The 17091-nt window shown below is 39.3% G+C and overlaps 3 long non-coding RNA genes across 5 annotated transcripts in view; 2 read left to right on the forward strand and 1 right to left on the reverse strand.

The window, feature by feature from the left end:
- LOC101883647 (uncharacterized) overlaps window positions 1-17091 on the forward strand; it is a 713507-nt gene that overhangs the window by 267793 nt on the left and 428623 nt on the right. The gene's annotated exons all lie outside the window — the stretch shown is intronic.
- The window catches only part of LOC108179599 (uncharacterized), a gene marked incomplete at its 5' end in the record, with an annotated part of 86400 nt that overhangs the window by 54381 nt on the left and 14928 nt on the right, over window positions 1-17091 (forward strand).
- Window positions 3794-6595, reverse strand: LOC147840258 (uncharacterized). Of its 2 annotated transcripts, none has more exons than XR_015511365.1 (6): window positions 6539-6595; window positions 6112-6218; window positions 5046-5147; window positions 4786-4871; window positions 4433-4475; window positions 3794-4335 (listed from the first exon to the last, which is right to left on the reverse strand). It is a non-coding gene; the product is annotated as an uncharacterized LOC147840258 (long non-coding RNA). The 2 variants fall into 2 exon arrangements; XR_015511364.1 differs by having other exon boundaries at window positions 5046-5174.

The following is a 17091-nucleotide window of genomic DNA, read 5'->3' on the forward strand; positions in this document are numbered from 1 at the left end:
CGAGGGCGCCCGCCAACGGCCGATGCCCCGCCCCCGCCTCCGCCTCTGGCGAAGCGAGCGCGTCGAGCACGCCGAAAGCCGGTAGCCCCTCCTGCCCAGGGCGCCGCTAAGTCCGGTAAACGGACCGCAAAGCGTCCCAGAGACAGGCCATCCGGAGAAGAGGAGACTTGCTCTTTCCCCGCTGGAGGGCGGGGCCCAAAATCCAACGGTACTTTTCAGTGCCACCAAAGTTTCGATCAAAGAGCATTTTCTCCCTTCCCCGGATGTGACAGCTCAAGCCCCGCCAGTCTGGGACGCGCTGCCTCTCAGCTCGCAGGGCTTGCATGCTCCGCCAGCGGCTCTCGGGCGCTGGGGGGACGGTCTCCCTTCTCCCAGCCCACAAGCCCCCTCTCAGGAGTCAGGGTGCGGAGCCAGAGCGAAACGCTCTCCTCCAGCTCTTCTGTGGGACCCTCGCGCTCCCCGGATCAGCACACCCGCTCCTCGCTGCCCCTCCACGGGTACGTCAACGATTGCTGCGATGACGTCATTAGCGAGGGCTCTGCCTGCCTGGTTAGCGCGGGCCAGCCCCTCGCGGTGGCTCATACGCACGATCAGACTCGGCTACGAACTTCAGTTCTCCAAACGGCCTCCCTGGTTTACGGGCGTGTATTTCACCAGGGTCAATCCCCTGTCCGCCCCTGTCTTGCAAGAGGAGATTGCTGCCCTCCTGGCGAAGGGTGCAATCGAGCCGGTACCTCCAGCCGAGATGGAGAGCGGGTTTTACAGCCCGTACTTCATCGTACCCAAAAAGAGCGGTGGGTCACGGCCAATCCTAGATCTGCGCGTTTTGAATCGCTGCCTTCACAAGCTGTCGTTCAGAATGCTTACGCAGAGGCGCATCCTCCGATGCGTTCGTCCTCAGGATTGGTTTGCAGCCATAGACCTGAAGGACGCGTATTTTCATGTCTCCATTCTTCCACGCCACCGTCAGTTTCTGCGGTTTGCGTTCGAAAGTGGAGCATGGCAGTACAAGGTCCTCCCCTTCGGGCTCTCTCTGTCTCCGCGGGTCTTCACCAAACTCGCGGAGGGTGCTCTAGCGCCTCTGCGGCTTGCGGGCATCCGCGTACTCAATTATCTCGACGACTGGCTGATTTTAGCCCACTCTCGGGAGCAATTGACTGCGCACAGAGACGAGGTGCTCCGGCATCTCCGCCTATTGGGGTTGCAGGTCAACTGGGAAAAGAGCAAACTCGCCCCGGTGCAGAGGATCTCTTTTCTCGGGATGGAGCTGGACTCGGTCACCATGGTAGCGCGCCTCTCCGGAGAGCGCGCTCGCCTGCTGCTGAACTGTCTGAGGGAGCTCGACAGCAAGTTAGTGGTCCCACTGAAATATTTTCAGAGGCTCCTGGGGCATATGGCTTCCGCTGCGGCTGTCACGCCGCTCGGATTGCTCCATATGAGACCACTTCAGCACTGGCTTCAAGATCGAGTTCCGAGACGCGCATGGCATGCGGGCACACACCGAGTCTCTGTTACTGCGCTGTGTCGCCGCACCCTCAGCCCCTGGAACGACCCCTCGTTCCTGCAGGCCGGTGTGCCTCTGGGACAGGCGTCCAGTCATGTTGTTGTTTCGACAGATGCTTCCAGCACAGGCTGGGGAGCCGTGTGTCGCGGGCATGCAGCTGCGGGCCTGTGGGTAGGTGCCCAGCTGCATTGGCACATCAATCGCCTAGAGCTGTTGGCAGTGTTCCTTGCTCTCCGCCGTTTTTCTCCGGCGCTGGGGCAGCAACACGTGCTGGTCAGGACGGACAGTACGGCGGCGGCGGCGTATATCAACCGCATGGGGGGTATGCGCTCTCTCCGCATGTCTCAGCTAGCCCGCCGTCTGCTCCTCTGGAGTCACCCGCGGCTGAAGTCGCTGCGCGCCATTCACATCCCAGGTATGTTCAACCGTGCAGCCGATGTGCTCTCACGGCAGCAGATTCACTCTGGAGAATGGAGACTCCACCCCGAGTCTGTCCAGCTGATATGGGCGCGATTCGGGGAGGCCCAGATCGATCTGTTTGCTTCCCCCGAGAACGCTCATTGCCAGTTGTTTTATTCCCTGACCGAGGGCTCTCTCGGCACGGATGCACTGGCCCACAGCTGGCCTCGGGGCGCACGCAAGTATGCGTTTCCCCCAGTGAGCCTGATCGCGCAGTTAATGTGCAAGGTCAGGGAGGACGAGGAGCGGGTTTTGTTAGTTGCGCCCCTCTGGCCCAACCGAACCTGGATATCAGAGCTCTCCCTCCTCGCGATGGCCCTCCCTTGGCAGATCCCTTTGAGAGAGGACCTACTTTCTCAGGGACAAGGCACCATCTGGCACCCTAGGCGCTAGGCGAATTAATCCAACTCGCCCCCCTCTCACGCCCTCTTGGGATCTCGCCCTCGTTCTCACGAGCCTGCGATTTGATCCCTTCGAGCCACTCGATACAGTTTCTTTAAGATTTCTGTCCCTGAAGACAGCTCTGCTGGTCGCGTTGGCCTCCATTAAGAGGGTCGGGGACCTGGAGGCATTTTCGGTCAGTGACTCGTGCCTGGAATTCGGGCCGGGATTTTCTCACGTTATTCTGAGACCCCGCCCGGGTTATGTGCCCAAAGTTCCTACCACTCCTTTTAGAGATCAGGTAGTAACCCTGCAAGCGCTGCCCCCGGAGGAGGCAGACCCAGCCCTGTCCTTACTTTGTCCAGTTCGCGCTCTGCGCATTTATGTGGACCGTACTCAGAACTTTAGATCTTCTGAGCAGCTCTTTTTCTGTTATGGCGGACGGCAGCAGGGAAGTGCCGTGTCTAAACAACGTTTATCCCACTGGATTGTGGAGGCCATTTCATGTGCTTATTTGAGCAGAGGCCAGCCGCGCCCTCCAGGAGTGCATGCGCACTCCACTCGGAGCGTTGCATCCTCTCGGGCGTGTGCGCGTGGCGCCTCTTTAACAGACATTTGTAGAGCTGCGGGCTGGGCGACACCCAACACATTTGCAAGATTTTATAATCTGCGAGTGGAGCCGGTTTCCTCAAGGGTGTTAGGTACCTTTGGTGATTGAGGAAACAACTCGGTAGGTGTTGTACACGCTTGCGGTGCCTTTTTTCCCTAACACGGAGAGATGTGCACCCTCCTGTCTGTCAGTAAAGTTCCCCATTCGGTGAGCCCTGCAGATTCCTCCGAGGCCCCCAGCACTGACTCAGCAGAGGAGTCACTTGCTGGCCCATTACGTAGTAGGTCTGCCCGCTGGTCAGCCCGCGTTTTGGGTATAGGTGCCTGCTATGGCCGATCCCCGCTGGTGATCCCCATATGCTTTTCCGCCACGGTTAAGTTCCCCCCCTGGGCGGACCCGTGCTTTCCCTATCTGCTAACCACCTTCTTATGCGCACTCCCCCTTTTCAGGGTTAGTCCATATGTAATTCCATTTGTTTCCCCCTATTGGGTGCGGATGGTCTCCGCAGCGTCCTCCCTACTGGGATGGCACGCTTCCCAACGTACTGTCGTGTATTCCTAGAATTATCTAGACGCTACACAGCAAAATATGGGGACCCAAAACAACTCTATGGGTGTTAATTTCAACACTTTGAAAGTGTCTCATGGGGTCCACTCAAAACAGAGTTAATTCAACACTTTCAAAAGGGTTGGCACATTGACACCGAAGTAAGGGTTAATTTTAACTCTGGGCAGAGTTAAAAAATGTAACTATATTTAACACCGCCTGGTGTAATATATTGTTATTTTATTCAACTCTCTTGAGTGTAAATATGGTAAAAAGGTCAAATAGACTGTAAATTACAAAAGAAAAAACATTTTATTTGAAAACATTCACCACTTCAACAATTCATTCAGTTTTTAAAATGCAACAATGTCAAATATGCTTTAAATGTTTTATTAGTACAGACAGTATCAACAAAATATGTATGACCAGTGCTCAAAAAGACTGTTTCAGTCCTTTGGTCCAAACTTGATGTTTCATCAAGCAATTTGAAAGTTCAATATAGCGTCACTCATAGTTTACTTCTGAACGCATAGTTTTCTTCTGAAATTACATTTTAAACAACTTGGCGTGCAAATCTTTCACTTCGGGTGTTTCCTTGGTCCTCCATATCAAACACAGCAGTATAAATGAAGGTATAAATGCTGTAAACTTGTGTGAAAACAAACTGGAGCTAGGAAATCTCATCAAGCATGTCCTGTGAAAGATGTGCTTCCCAGCCACAGGATGACCTTTTTATCCATGAAGATGTAGTAGCTGCTGATCACTCGTCTGGTGGTTCCTGATGCACGGATATAGGGTGATGCTCATCTAAGAACTGTTCAAGACTCCAGCATGACTAAGAAAAATGTTTGAAAACAAATTGCAATCAAATTCTATGATACATTTAAAAGAACATTTAAAGTAAATAAAACATTCAAGAAATCTAAACTCACCTTTTGAAAATCTTCATGATGATCCACAACTTGACTCTCCCAGCTGGTTGAGGTGACAGGATATGGAAAAGTAGAAAAAACACATACATCACTGTTGGAATCTCCAAAAACAGTTAGGTTAACCACTATGACTAGAACTGGAAAAACAGGCAGCTGTCTGTCCAGAATCCTCAATTTAACACAACACTTGGAGCAAAATTTAGAGGAGCTTAAAATCTTTTATATCATTTAGTGATGCTGACTTCCCCAAAATATTGGCCACAGTGTAAAAAAATTCATAAACTTCATAAACAACAGTTTTCTGTAAGCGTGTGCGTGCGTGTGTGTGTGTGTGCCCGTGCGTGTTTCTTTACCAGATTCAACTTGTTAGGCCCTTTCAGGTCCAGTATTGACGCCACCTTTCCTGGAGTCTATCAGATGTTTCAGGTCCAAATATAATCTAAAATATTAGGATAAGCAGAAGAGAAAAAGTGCAAAGCAAAGAGAAAACATTATTTAAGTAACAGTTCACCCACAATACAAAACTTATCACCTTCATGTCATTTGTTATTCTCTAATGCTCTAATACCCTCTCAGCTTATGTGAAACAAATACAGAACTTTATCAAACATACCTTCATTATTATCACCACATATGACCAAGAAGGTGTGCTTGGTCATTTCACCAACTCTGGAAATACACACCATCCGTGTCTTATCAGCCACCGTCACAGGGTCTTGTGTTATTGTACAGAGAACTGTGGCTGTTAAAAAAAACAACAAAAAAATAGTATCTAACACATATGCATAACCTTTAGATAAAAAAGAGAGATGAACATCACAAAGTATGCCTCACACTTTTTCAGATATCTTTTGATTCAGATGTTGATTATTGATAATAAATATACAAATCAAACCTGTATCATCATTAGGCTGCTCAAATATGAATCAGTTGATTAATTTTACAGACAGGTGGCTGTTTACAACGCACTAAATTGTATTTAATAAAAAGGAAATGTTGTGTACAGTACATGCTAAGTTTCGCCTATAGTTTTAAGCACAATATTATGCGGGAGAAAAAGCTTGACTAAGATGTTCCTGACTACAGAAATAGCCTAACTTACTAACGTCAGACATCCCGAGTTGGGAAAAGTAATTTTCGGGGGATACAGAGTTGATTTGCGGGAGGTAGCGGGAGAGATGAGAACCTGAAGAGCAATGGGATGAGTTGCGCGCGACGTACCTGAAGAGCGGTGGGGGTACCTGAAGAGCTGGGAGGGATGCGGTGGAGAGGGGTGTGCAAAGTGTTTAATGACCGGGCGGGAGACGCGCGATTTCTGGGATATTATCATTCATTTGCGGGCATCTGGGAGTCTCTGTGCATTTGCGGGATAACGTTAACGTTAGTCCCGCAACTTCCGGGAGACTTCTGTAACCTTAAATGTCTGAGAAAGTGCAAACGCGGTCATTTAAAGACATTAATGTTAACATTCCGACTTTAATGGTTGTCAACACTTAATATAATTCAAGCGTACGTTATCACGCGAGTCTATGATCTAACGATATATGGACGGCCACGAATGAACCAGTTTAAAAGGGCCGCGGTGTTTAAAATAACCAAATTAACGTACACGAATAACAAACAATCATATGTTTTAGTCAGGAAGCCTTTTACAAGTAAGCATATGTTCATTTACTCACCAGATATGTTTTAGAAACTCTCCAGAGCGTATGGAAACCGTCCTGTGTTGCCGTTAGCATCCGGGCAGAGTAGGCTAGGCTGCTCCGGGGATTCCCTCGCTAGTTTGCTTCGAATTAAAGGGGAAGTGTCGATTTTATTTTACAGATGGGTAACAACGCACAAAATGGCATTAAGCGTGACAGAAATGTGTTGAACATGTACATTTGATGTTTTTATGCACTATGTATGCGTGAGCATATATAAAAACATTCTTGAAAAGAAGTGAATAATAATGTAGTTAAGCTAGATACACAAACGACCATGAATGAACCGCAGAAGATTAAAATTGTCACTCCATTCTAAAGTTATTAACTTAACAATATGTTTACAACTGTATTTCCTTAAAGAAAGTCAGTAAAATACCAACATTTAGGTAGTTTGACTCACCAGTTGCTGTTCTAAACCTCAGATGGAAAATGGCGTCTGGAAAATTCTTCAGTGACTGGGGCTGCATGAATTCCCGGATGTTGGAAATAACACCACCAAGTGTTGAAAAGATAACTCCTTGATTTCGCACTGAATAAAATCAATTCTAACTCTTATTATATTCATTTATCAAAATCTAACTCTTTAACGTCAACACTTTACTCTGAAATGCTTCAACACCGAGAATTTAACTCAGATGAATTTGCTGTGTAGCGACTCCCAAAAAAGATACCTATTCCGTAAAACTTCTTTTGAAGTAGGATAAGTTAGGGCCATGGGCACGTTGGAGGACCACGCCTCTCGTGATCTGGGTGCGTCACGCTTGCCTGACCGCTCTCTCATGGTGGGTGTTGGTAAGGTGCAGTCATTATGGCGCTTTCAATGGGCTCCCATACGTGGATTTTAACAATCAAATCCACTTATAGTGCTGAAGTTCCCCCCGAAGGGGAACGTTCGAGGTTACTAAAGTAACCCTTCGTTCCCCGAGGAGGGGAACGGAAGCACTATACTCCATCGCCATAATGACTGTCCCTTAGCTGTTAAAAGTCTCTTCAGCTTAAAAAGGATAGCGTCTGCTGGCGCCAGGTGAGCTTATATACTCAGTTGATTGCTTATGTCGCTCACCTGCGCAGGCTTGCGCTGCCAATTCATTCTTAATTGGCCCGTTCAATACTCCTTCAGACGAGTAGCTTCTGAACCGAACCTCCCATACGTGGAAGAATTTATTTATTTATTTTCTTTATTTAATTATTTTCTTAACTTAAAAAAAATTTTTTTTTTTTACTTGTTTCAAACTGTTTAAAGTCTATCTCAAATCTGGCTGTGTAAGTTAAGGGTCTATGTATGCGCGCGCGTGCACGGAGTTTTCACACCCACTTTTTGACAGCTTTTTCTTCACGGAGACACGGAATAAACACGGATTTCGCTCCCCCGAGTCTCCGTAAGATACATCTCCGTTTCTTCTTTAACAAATACTCTTACTAACATTATTTACTCTACTAACAGTTTAATTCTAACATCGTTTTGTTTTTTAAATAATACGTTTTAACACTTTTTTTTTTACTGAACTAAACAAGAAAGAAAGAAAAACGAAACAAACTGTCGGATTTTTAACATGTCAAAAAACTTTCATGTGAAAATGTACACCTTTTCTTGAAATAAAAGCAACCTTTTCCCCCTCTTTCTAAACATATACACATTTAAATGTTTAAAGCACATAACTGCCCAATACACACACGCAAAACCCGTCACAATGTCACTAATAACAACGCCTTTTTCCCCCGCTACGATATCAATTTGTATTTTGATATCAAAAACATCCCTATTTTTTTATGAGGGTAATAATCATCAATCATCTTGACACAAAGTGCCCGTAAACCTCTCTGACCTATATGTGGACATATATGTTTCTGGCATATATGTGGACATATATTTCTCTGACATATACAGTTGAAGTCAGAATTATTAGCCCCCCTGAATTATTAGTGCGCCAGTTTATTTTTTCCCTTTTTTTCTGTTTAACAAAGAGAAGATTTTTTTCAACACATTACTAAACATAATAGTTCTAATAACTCATCTCTAATAACTGTTTTATTTTATCTTTGCCATGATGATAGTAAATAATATTTGACTAGATATTTTTCAAGACACTTCTATACAGCTTAAAGTGACATTTAAAGACTTAACTAAGTTAATTAGATTAACTAGGCAGGTTAGGGTAATTAGGCAAGTTATTGTATAATGATTTGTTCTTTAGACTATCGAAAAACAAATTAACCTAAAAGGGCTAATAATTTTGTCCTTAATATGGTGTTTAAAAAATTAAAAACTGCTTTTATTCTAGCTGAAATAAAACAAATAAGACTCTCCAGAAGAAAAAAAAAATATTATCAGACATACTGTGAAAATTTCTTTGCTCTGTTAAACATCATTTAGGAAGTATTTAAAAAAGAGACAAAAATTCAGTGGGGGGCTAATAATTCTGACTTCAACTGTATGTGGACCTATATGTTTCTGACATATATGGGACATATGTGTGTTTTTACATATATGGACATTTATGATTTTGGCATATATTGGACATATGTTTCTGGCAAATATGTTGGCATATATGTTTCTGACAAACATGTTTCTGACATATATGCCAGAAACATATATGTTCAGTACATGTCAGAAACATATATGCCCACATATATGCCAGAAAGCTATGTTCAAATATAGCCAGAAACATAAATGTACCATTTATGTTAGAAAAATTTGTCCACTTATATAAACATAAATTTGAATTTATGTAAAACACTTATTTGTCTCGTATGTCAGAAACAAAAATGTCCACATAAATGCCAGAAATATATATGCCCCCTGAATGAATAATGTCCCATATATGTCAGAAAAATATTAGTCCACATGCATGTCAGAAACGTACATGTCCCATATATGTCAGAATCATATGTATACCATATGTGAGAAACATACATGTCTATATTTGTAAAACACATATGTCCCATTTATGTCAGACATATGAATGTCCCATAAATGTTAGAAAAATATTTCCACATATTTGCCAGAAACATAAATGTTCACATATGTAAAACACATATATGTCCTATATACTGTATGTCAGAAACATATGTCATAAATATATATGCCCCGTATATGTCGGAAACCCACTGTAGGTAGTGCTGTCGCCTCACAGCTAGAAGGTCGCTGGTTCGAGCCCTGGCTGGGTCAGTTGGCGTTTCTGTGTGGAGTTGGCATGTTCTCCCCGCGTTTGCATGGGTTTCCTCCAGGTGCTCTTTTTCCCCCCACAGTTCAAAGACATGCCCTAAATACATGTCCCATATATGTCAGAAAAACTTATGTCCCATATATGTCAGAAACATATTTCCCATTTATGCCAAAAACTTTAATGGCCCGTATATGTCAGAAACATAAAAGCCCACATTTGTGTCGGAAACATATATTTCCAGCAATATGCCAGAAAGGTATACATGTATAATACATATATCCTCAACTTGGAATTATAAGGTTCTATCTGCGTTCTGAATGATTTTAAGATATTGAGCTTCAAAGTTTTTGCATTCTGTAGCAAACAATATGTGTGTAACATTTTTTTTTTTTTTTTACAAAAAGTTTTAAAATGTAAACAACTTAAAAAAAAAAAAAACATCCCATAATGTAAATAAGTTGTCATTGAATAAGAATATGTCAATAACTCAATTTTGACAAAAATGTCAAATAGAACCTTATAATTTTATTCCAGCATATATGCTGGAAACATATATGTCTTATATGTAAGACATGTGGATATATGGCAGAAATATATATGTCCCATATATGTCAGAAACATATATTTCTACTACATGTATTGCACAAATACGTCCCATCTATGTCAGTAAGATATATGTCCACATATATGCCAGAAACTTATATGTCCCATGCATATTGGTCACTACTGAATGGAAGGAGTAGGAGAATACAGTTATGTTTTGTGAAATAAGTTACATATCAAATTTACATTTCAAAACCGCCCACAATTTGTTAACGCACCTATTCCATTTTTTTTTTACCTGTACAATCAAATCTAAACTGTCCAACACTGTTAATGTACACTGCCCCTGCCAAATAAACAAATGATAAAAAAAAAGATTGACAGGCACAAATCTGTAGCAAAGCATGTGTCCACAAAACAGAAGTTGCAAACAAATAGGTGTTAAAAGATCTGTTCCAACTTTCTATGATCAGCCACACCATGAGTTTTACAAGTTTAGAACGTTTTTAAAACAGTGCATGTTTGTGATAAAGATTAGACTATGTAATTCATAACCACCAGAAACACCACAGCTACAGAAGCATACGAGGACATGTGCAAAAACTGTAATGGCATTTGTGTGTAACTCGTTGCAGAAAAGTATGCATCGTTGAATAAACTCCAACACAAATATATCAAATAAACTTAGTTGCTATATTTGACTCATAGGGCCCTATCATACACCTGGCGCAATGTGGCGGAAGGCGTGACACAATTGTTGTTTGCTAGTTTCAGCTTGGTGCAAGTCGTTTTGACATTTTGGGCCACACTGTTTAAATAGCAAATGCATTAGCGCTCATATGTGCACCCATAGGTGTTCTGACTCTGTGTTCCTTTAAGGTAATAAAATCACTGCTTAGGCTACACGGTAGAATTTTAATAAGAGTATAATCTTAATCATATTAAAATCAGAGTATTGGTGTCTTATGTAAATGTACTCAAAAAGTCTCTGGTGAAGTCGCGAGCTGTCAAAGACAGGGCATTACTCTGCCTTTCAGCATGAGCCCTCCAAGTTTAGCGTGTTTCCTCATTAAACACAATAAAAGCGTATGCTTTGCGTTGTTGTGTCAGAATCCTTGTGAAATACAGTTATACTTTAGGACGCTTAGTTTAAGCAAATTTGATAAACGTGATCATGTGTGTTGAATCTGAGGGGAGTCGCTCCATTTGGAAGGCCGTTGGGGCCAAAACGTATGCAGCGCGTTGTATGTCTGTCTGTGTGTGTGTCTGTGTCAGGCCCGTTTAGGGGTGTCAGGGGTGGAGTGAGCGACGTATCCGAGTAGGGGCGTGTGCGCGCGAGACGTACCTGAAGGACGGTGGGGGTGAGTTGCACGCGACATACCTAAAGAGCTAGGAGGGATGCGGGTGAGAGGGGTGTGCAATGTATTTAACGACTGGTTTGCAAGAAATTATCATTCATTTGCGGGCATTTGGGAGTCTCTGTGCACTTGCGGGATACTCCTAGTCTTAGCTACTGGATGAATGTAAAGGAGGATTAAGCTAAATTGTTTCTACTCTAGAGCTAATGTTCTCACCTCACAACAATAAAACTTTACAATGAGTGCAACAGTTTGTATTCTATAATTTATTATTATAATTTTCCATTTCCATATCTGCAATTCCTGTATTTTGGCATTTTTTGCAGTCCACTTAGAATCCAACATGGAAATCAATGTTTTCTTTATTGGCATTGATTGTTTTGAAATTTAAATGTCATTAACATGCCTGTGTTTTAATTTCTGTAATAAATATAGCTGTCAAGCCAGGATCTTGATGGTTTATTGTGAATTTTTATGTATGTTGTTTACATGAAGAAATCTGTGTTACAAGTTAAACAAAAATTCTATTAAACAATTATTTTTAGAATTTTAATTCTAATAAACAATTATATTTTGAATTTAAATAGTTTTTGTCTTGCGTTTACATTAATTTTACATTTGAATAGCCAAAATTACAAGTTTCAGTATTTTAAATGCTATTAATCGTGATTAATCGCAATTAATTTTTTTTAAAAATGTGCGATTAACTAGTTAATTTTTTTTTATCGATTGACAGCAATAATGTCATAATAAATAAATATATATATATATATATATATATATATATATATATATATATATATATATATATATATAAATGTTATTATTATATTATTATTATTAGCAGTATTATTTATTATGTGCATATTTATATTTGTTTTAATAAAAACAAGCTTAGATTTGCCAACCTGTCAGGTTTTAGACCATAGGGGGAATAGCAGGTATTAGGATATAACTAATAGGTTTTTTGGTTTAATTAGGTTTTTTGACCACACTTCGTTATTATTGTTCATTTATTCGTTTGCTGGAAATTAGATCTGAATTTAAAAATAGTTTTAAAACAAATATTTGTGCTTAACAAAAAAATTAAGTATGTATAGGCTAATGCAGAGGTGCTTAACCCTGTTCCTGGAGATCTACCTTCCTGCAGATTTTAGCTGCAACCTATATCAAACACACCTGTATGTAATTATCAAGTGCTGTTCATTTCCTAATTAATTGGTTCATGTGTGTTTGACCATGGTTGAGGCTAAACTCTGTAGGAAGATAGATCTCCAGGAACAGGGTTGAGCATCCCTGGGCTAATGGATGTCTTGTGTGTACAAGAAGTTTCCCTATCCTCGAGAGTGAAAGTATAAGTAAATAATGAGGAGGCTTATCTCTCATTCTCACGCTGTAGATGTTCTGTTTAACTGTTTTCTTGCTAGTAAAATGCTCAGCTTTTCCACTTACGAAGTCCGTCATGGAAGTGCGACGCACCTGACTCTTAGAGAGAATGGGAGATGAGACTCTGATTGGTTTGTTCTCAAAACACACATATAACTCATTAAGAAAATGAGCCCAACCCTTTTAGACCATGCGCCACAGCGCAAAGCAGATTTTTCTGTCACTAAATAGTGGATTCCGACATGTCCTTATTGCTTTTGCGCCCTGCGCTTTGCACTTTGCACATGGATAGTCAAAATAGAGCCCATAAACTCAATCCATAAACCATAAAATGAACTCCAATGAATTGGCTTCATGTGTGTCTGTCTTTGTCACTGACTGCTTTTTATGAAGCGAGGCAGTAAAAGCCAACAAGTTCATGGAAATAGTGGGAGGGGGGAACCAGCTTATTTGCATTAAAGGCACATGCTACAAAAACAGCTACGCTGTCCTCTGAGTCTGAAATGGACATATTCTGCATTGTATAATAAATTGCCTGATAAGGATTTTAGAGCTGAAACTTTACAGACACATTCTGGAGACACCTTAGACATATCTAATATCTTATAAAGGGGGTCAAATAGAAGACATTTAAAATGTGGAACAAATAGGAAAAGGAAGAGATTAAAATGTCTGTTAAAACCGTATATTTCCGGTATGCTGCTAAGTGCAGGCCACATGTTGGAATGTTTGGGAAACATAGACACAGAAAGAAAACTAACCTCAGCAGCCTCTGTGGCAGACATGTGGTGAAGTTGGGGCTGGCACAGAAACAATCAAAACATTATCCACGACAGCAGTAAGACAAATGTAGGTTTCTGGATGGATCTGGGATTCATTCTGTTTCAGACACCAATCAGACATGTGAATTCAGTTCATTTGTTTCTTTGTTTGTTTGTTTTTTTGTTGCAATTTAAGTGGAAGGGCTCTGCTTTATAAAATCTATCAATAGATTTGTTTTTGTCCTTATATCTAAAGTCAAAATGTTTGACTTTAGCTTACTATTTCAACTGTTTCCAGTCATATACTGTGTGTATGTACAGCGTATAAACGTAACAACACAAATAGGCTTATATTCTTACTGTAAATTTGAGGTCAACAGTGATTTAAACAAACATATACACAGATTCAGACAGAATGTGTGGACTTTTTTCCCTATTTCACAGGGCAGAATTTTGAAACAATCAGAGAAAATTAAGTGAAATTTTTCTGAGAGTATATGAGCTAAAAACCTATAATAAGATTATAAGAATTCCTTATATTTTCTTTAAGGTTTATGATGCAAATCTAATTAGAATCCCCTATTTGGTAAACAAAGCTACAATACATCTCTCATAAAATCCATCCATTAAATAACAGAGAAAATATTACTTTACAAACTGTATTGTACAAAAATAATCGAAACATTTATCAATTATTCAATTGTTTATTTGAATTAAACAAGAAAATAAATAAATAAAAAAGTCTGCGGTTGTGATCAGTAAATGAAGATGGTTTTTGTAACTTCTGTAACACATGTTGTGTTATATTGGGCAGATTGGTACTCTTTAATCGGCATGTTTGCATGAGCGCTATAAGTTTACAACCACTGGGGATCATTTCAAGGGGAACAAATTAATATAGATGACACATTCAGTGTACAAACAGAAAACATTTGTAACTTAAGATGCTAGACCACATTCCACTGGTAAACTACTCATCATGAAATAGACACAATCTAAATCCCATTGCTGACAAAATAAATGTAACGATTTCCTGAAGATGTGAGAAGAAAGTGACAACATAGCATCTAAATGAAGTGCAGTATTTGTTCTGGCAGGTCTAATTTGAAATCAGAAACAGTGTTAGAGGAGTTCAGTCCCTGCATTGAAAAATTCCCTAACCAAGTAAAAAAGTAATCTTAACTGATAAACATGAGATTGCATGGGTGCTTTTAAACTGTACAGCTAGCTTCGCCACACACTAGCTTTATTAAGTATTCATTCATTCATTTATTCATTTATTCATTCATTTATTCATTCATTCATTCATTCATTCATTCAGGGACAGTGTACAACATGACACGTTGTGCCAGAGTTTAAGCTAAAAAGCTAATTTACATAGTCCCTGGGCAGGAAGTTGTAACAAATTTAACTATATTAAAAAAAATGATACAATATACACGTACAGTTCAAGACATACAATACATTTCAGTCAATATGTACAACAGTGTTGGTGTCTGAGACCGCATGTATCAGCTTCTATGTGCAAGTCTGCAGCCAGATACTATTAGAATCTGCTGGGGCTAACACAACTGGAGGCTGTTCAGTGTACACTTATGAACCTGGCTCTAGTTCAGTTAGATTTTTCTCCAATATGTGAAATCACTGGTGAGCTAATGATATTTATATGTACACTACCAGTCAAACGTTTGCAATCGTTTTTTTCCCCTTGTTTTTTTTTTTACAAAGACAATTATTCTGTTCATCAAGGCGGCATTTATTAAATGTAAAAAAAAAAAAGTTAAACTGTTAAATACCTACTTATTATTGATTATATTACTTATATTGATTATTACTTATATAATTATATTGATTTATTACTTATTTTATGTAGTTTCAAATGAAATTTTTAGTCCTGTCATTATTTTTTTAATATTTAAATAAATTATATAAATTATATACTTTTAATATTATTATCATTAAATATAAATAAATAAATAATAGTAATAATAATAATAATAATAATAACAACAGTAATAATAATAATAATAATAATAATAATAATAATAATAAAAATAATAATAATAATAATAATAGAGGGATTTCTGAAGGATCAAGTGACTGAAGACTGGAATAATGAAGCTAAAAAGTCATCTTTTAAAATCACTGGATTAAATTATTAAATTAATTTATAAACTACTTTTGAACAGTTCTTTTATAGTGCAATATCACTTTACAATTTGTGCTGTATTTTTAATCAAAAATGCAGCTTTGTAGAGCAGGATGAGCATATTTGAAAACATTTAAAAATCCTACTGACCCCAAACTTTTGACGGGTATAAAAGGGCATATATGATGTTTATTCTGTCTGTTGGGCGTTTCACAGATTGATATTTTAATGTCGCTGTAAATTCTTAGATTTACTGTGTTATCCATATTGTATTATTGTAACTTGTGTTTGTTTTTTTTGTGTGGAATTTGAGTCTGAAAAATAAAGTTAATGATAATGATGATGGTGAATGTAAACATCTGATATATATAATGAATATAAGAAATAAATTGTGTGATAAGAAATATTTCATAATAAGAACGGTCATTTACAAAGGCAAAGATCAAGAAATGAACAGCTAAATGCGCTAATGGAAAACACATTTGACGTTTATGATGTATGTTTACTTAACTAGGCTTATTATCTGTGTTTATAATTCTAATACAAATACTAACAGGCCATTTAAAATGTAATGGTTTTCTTTAAGAGGATGTTATCTCATAATTGTCAACTAAGGAAATAATATTGCTTTGATTCTCTGCTCAGCATTTCTTTAATGGGTCTTAACTGTCTGAAACTATGATAACTTCCCTCCTCAACACATCCTTGACTGCTAAAACAATTTTAAAGAAAGTCCATATTAAGAAGAAAGGAATCCATATAAGGATAAGATACAGGAAACATGTAAAACTTCACATGACTTAGTTGGACTTGGGGATTTTTTTTAATTTATGAAAAAGAATAAACAATGGTCTAGAGCTTAAGCTGACATCTGTGCTAGAGTGCAATGCAACTGCACTATTCAATTTTTAAAATCAATCACTTTTAAATTTGTAAATAAGCAAAAAATTAAATAAAATAAAAAATCCAAGGCTATGGGCAAGGGCTGCACAATATATCATTTCAGCATCGATATTACAGTATTAACATCAGCAATAACCACATAAGAGGATCTTTACTCTTTATATCTCAAGTATGGGTAATTGTTGGCCAGGAGCTTTTAGATTAATGGCAAAGTTGAATCACTGGATTTAAAGTTTTCTAGTTTGCATACAGTCCAGCACAAGAAACAATAACATTTGTAGCTTTAACAAAAATTAAGTAAATTCTATTTAATAGTAAGGCTGTCAAGATGTCACCTTAGAATTATAAGGTTCTATCTGATAATTTAGTCAAAATTGAGTTATTGACATATTCTTAATAAATGACAAGTTATTTACATTATAGGATGTTTTTTAGAAGTTGTTTATAATTTAAGACTTTTTATTTAAAAACAAATGTTACACACATACTGTTTGCTATGGAAAGAAAAAACTTTGAAGCTCAATATCTCAAAGTCATTCAGAACGCAGATAGAACCTTATAAATCCAAGCTAACGAAGTGTCATTTTACATTGGTATTTTAAAGTGTTGGTCCAAAGTGTATTTGTAAGACTTGGCTGTGTTTATGGGTCAAAGTAATGTGTGTTCAAGCTTCATTTGTAAAAATC

The sequence above is a fragment of the Danio rerio genome, chromosome 16, assembly GCF_052040795.2.
Source record: "Danio rerio strain M-AB ecotype USA chromosome 16, GRCz13ab, whole genome shotgun sequence".
In the NCBI taxonomy this organism is placed as follows: domain Eukaryota; kingdom Metazoa; phylum Chordata; class Actinopteri; order Cypriniformes; family Danionidae; genus Danio; species Danio rerio.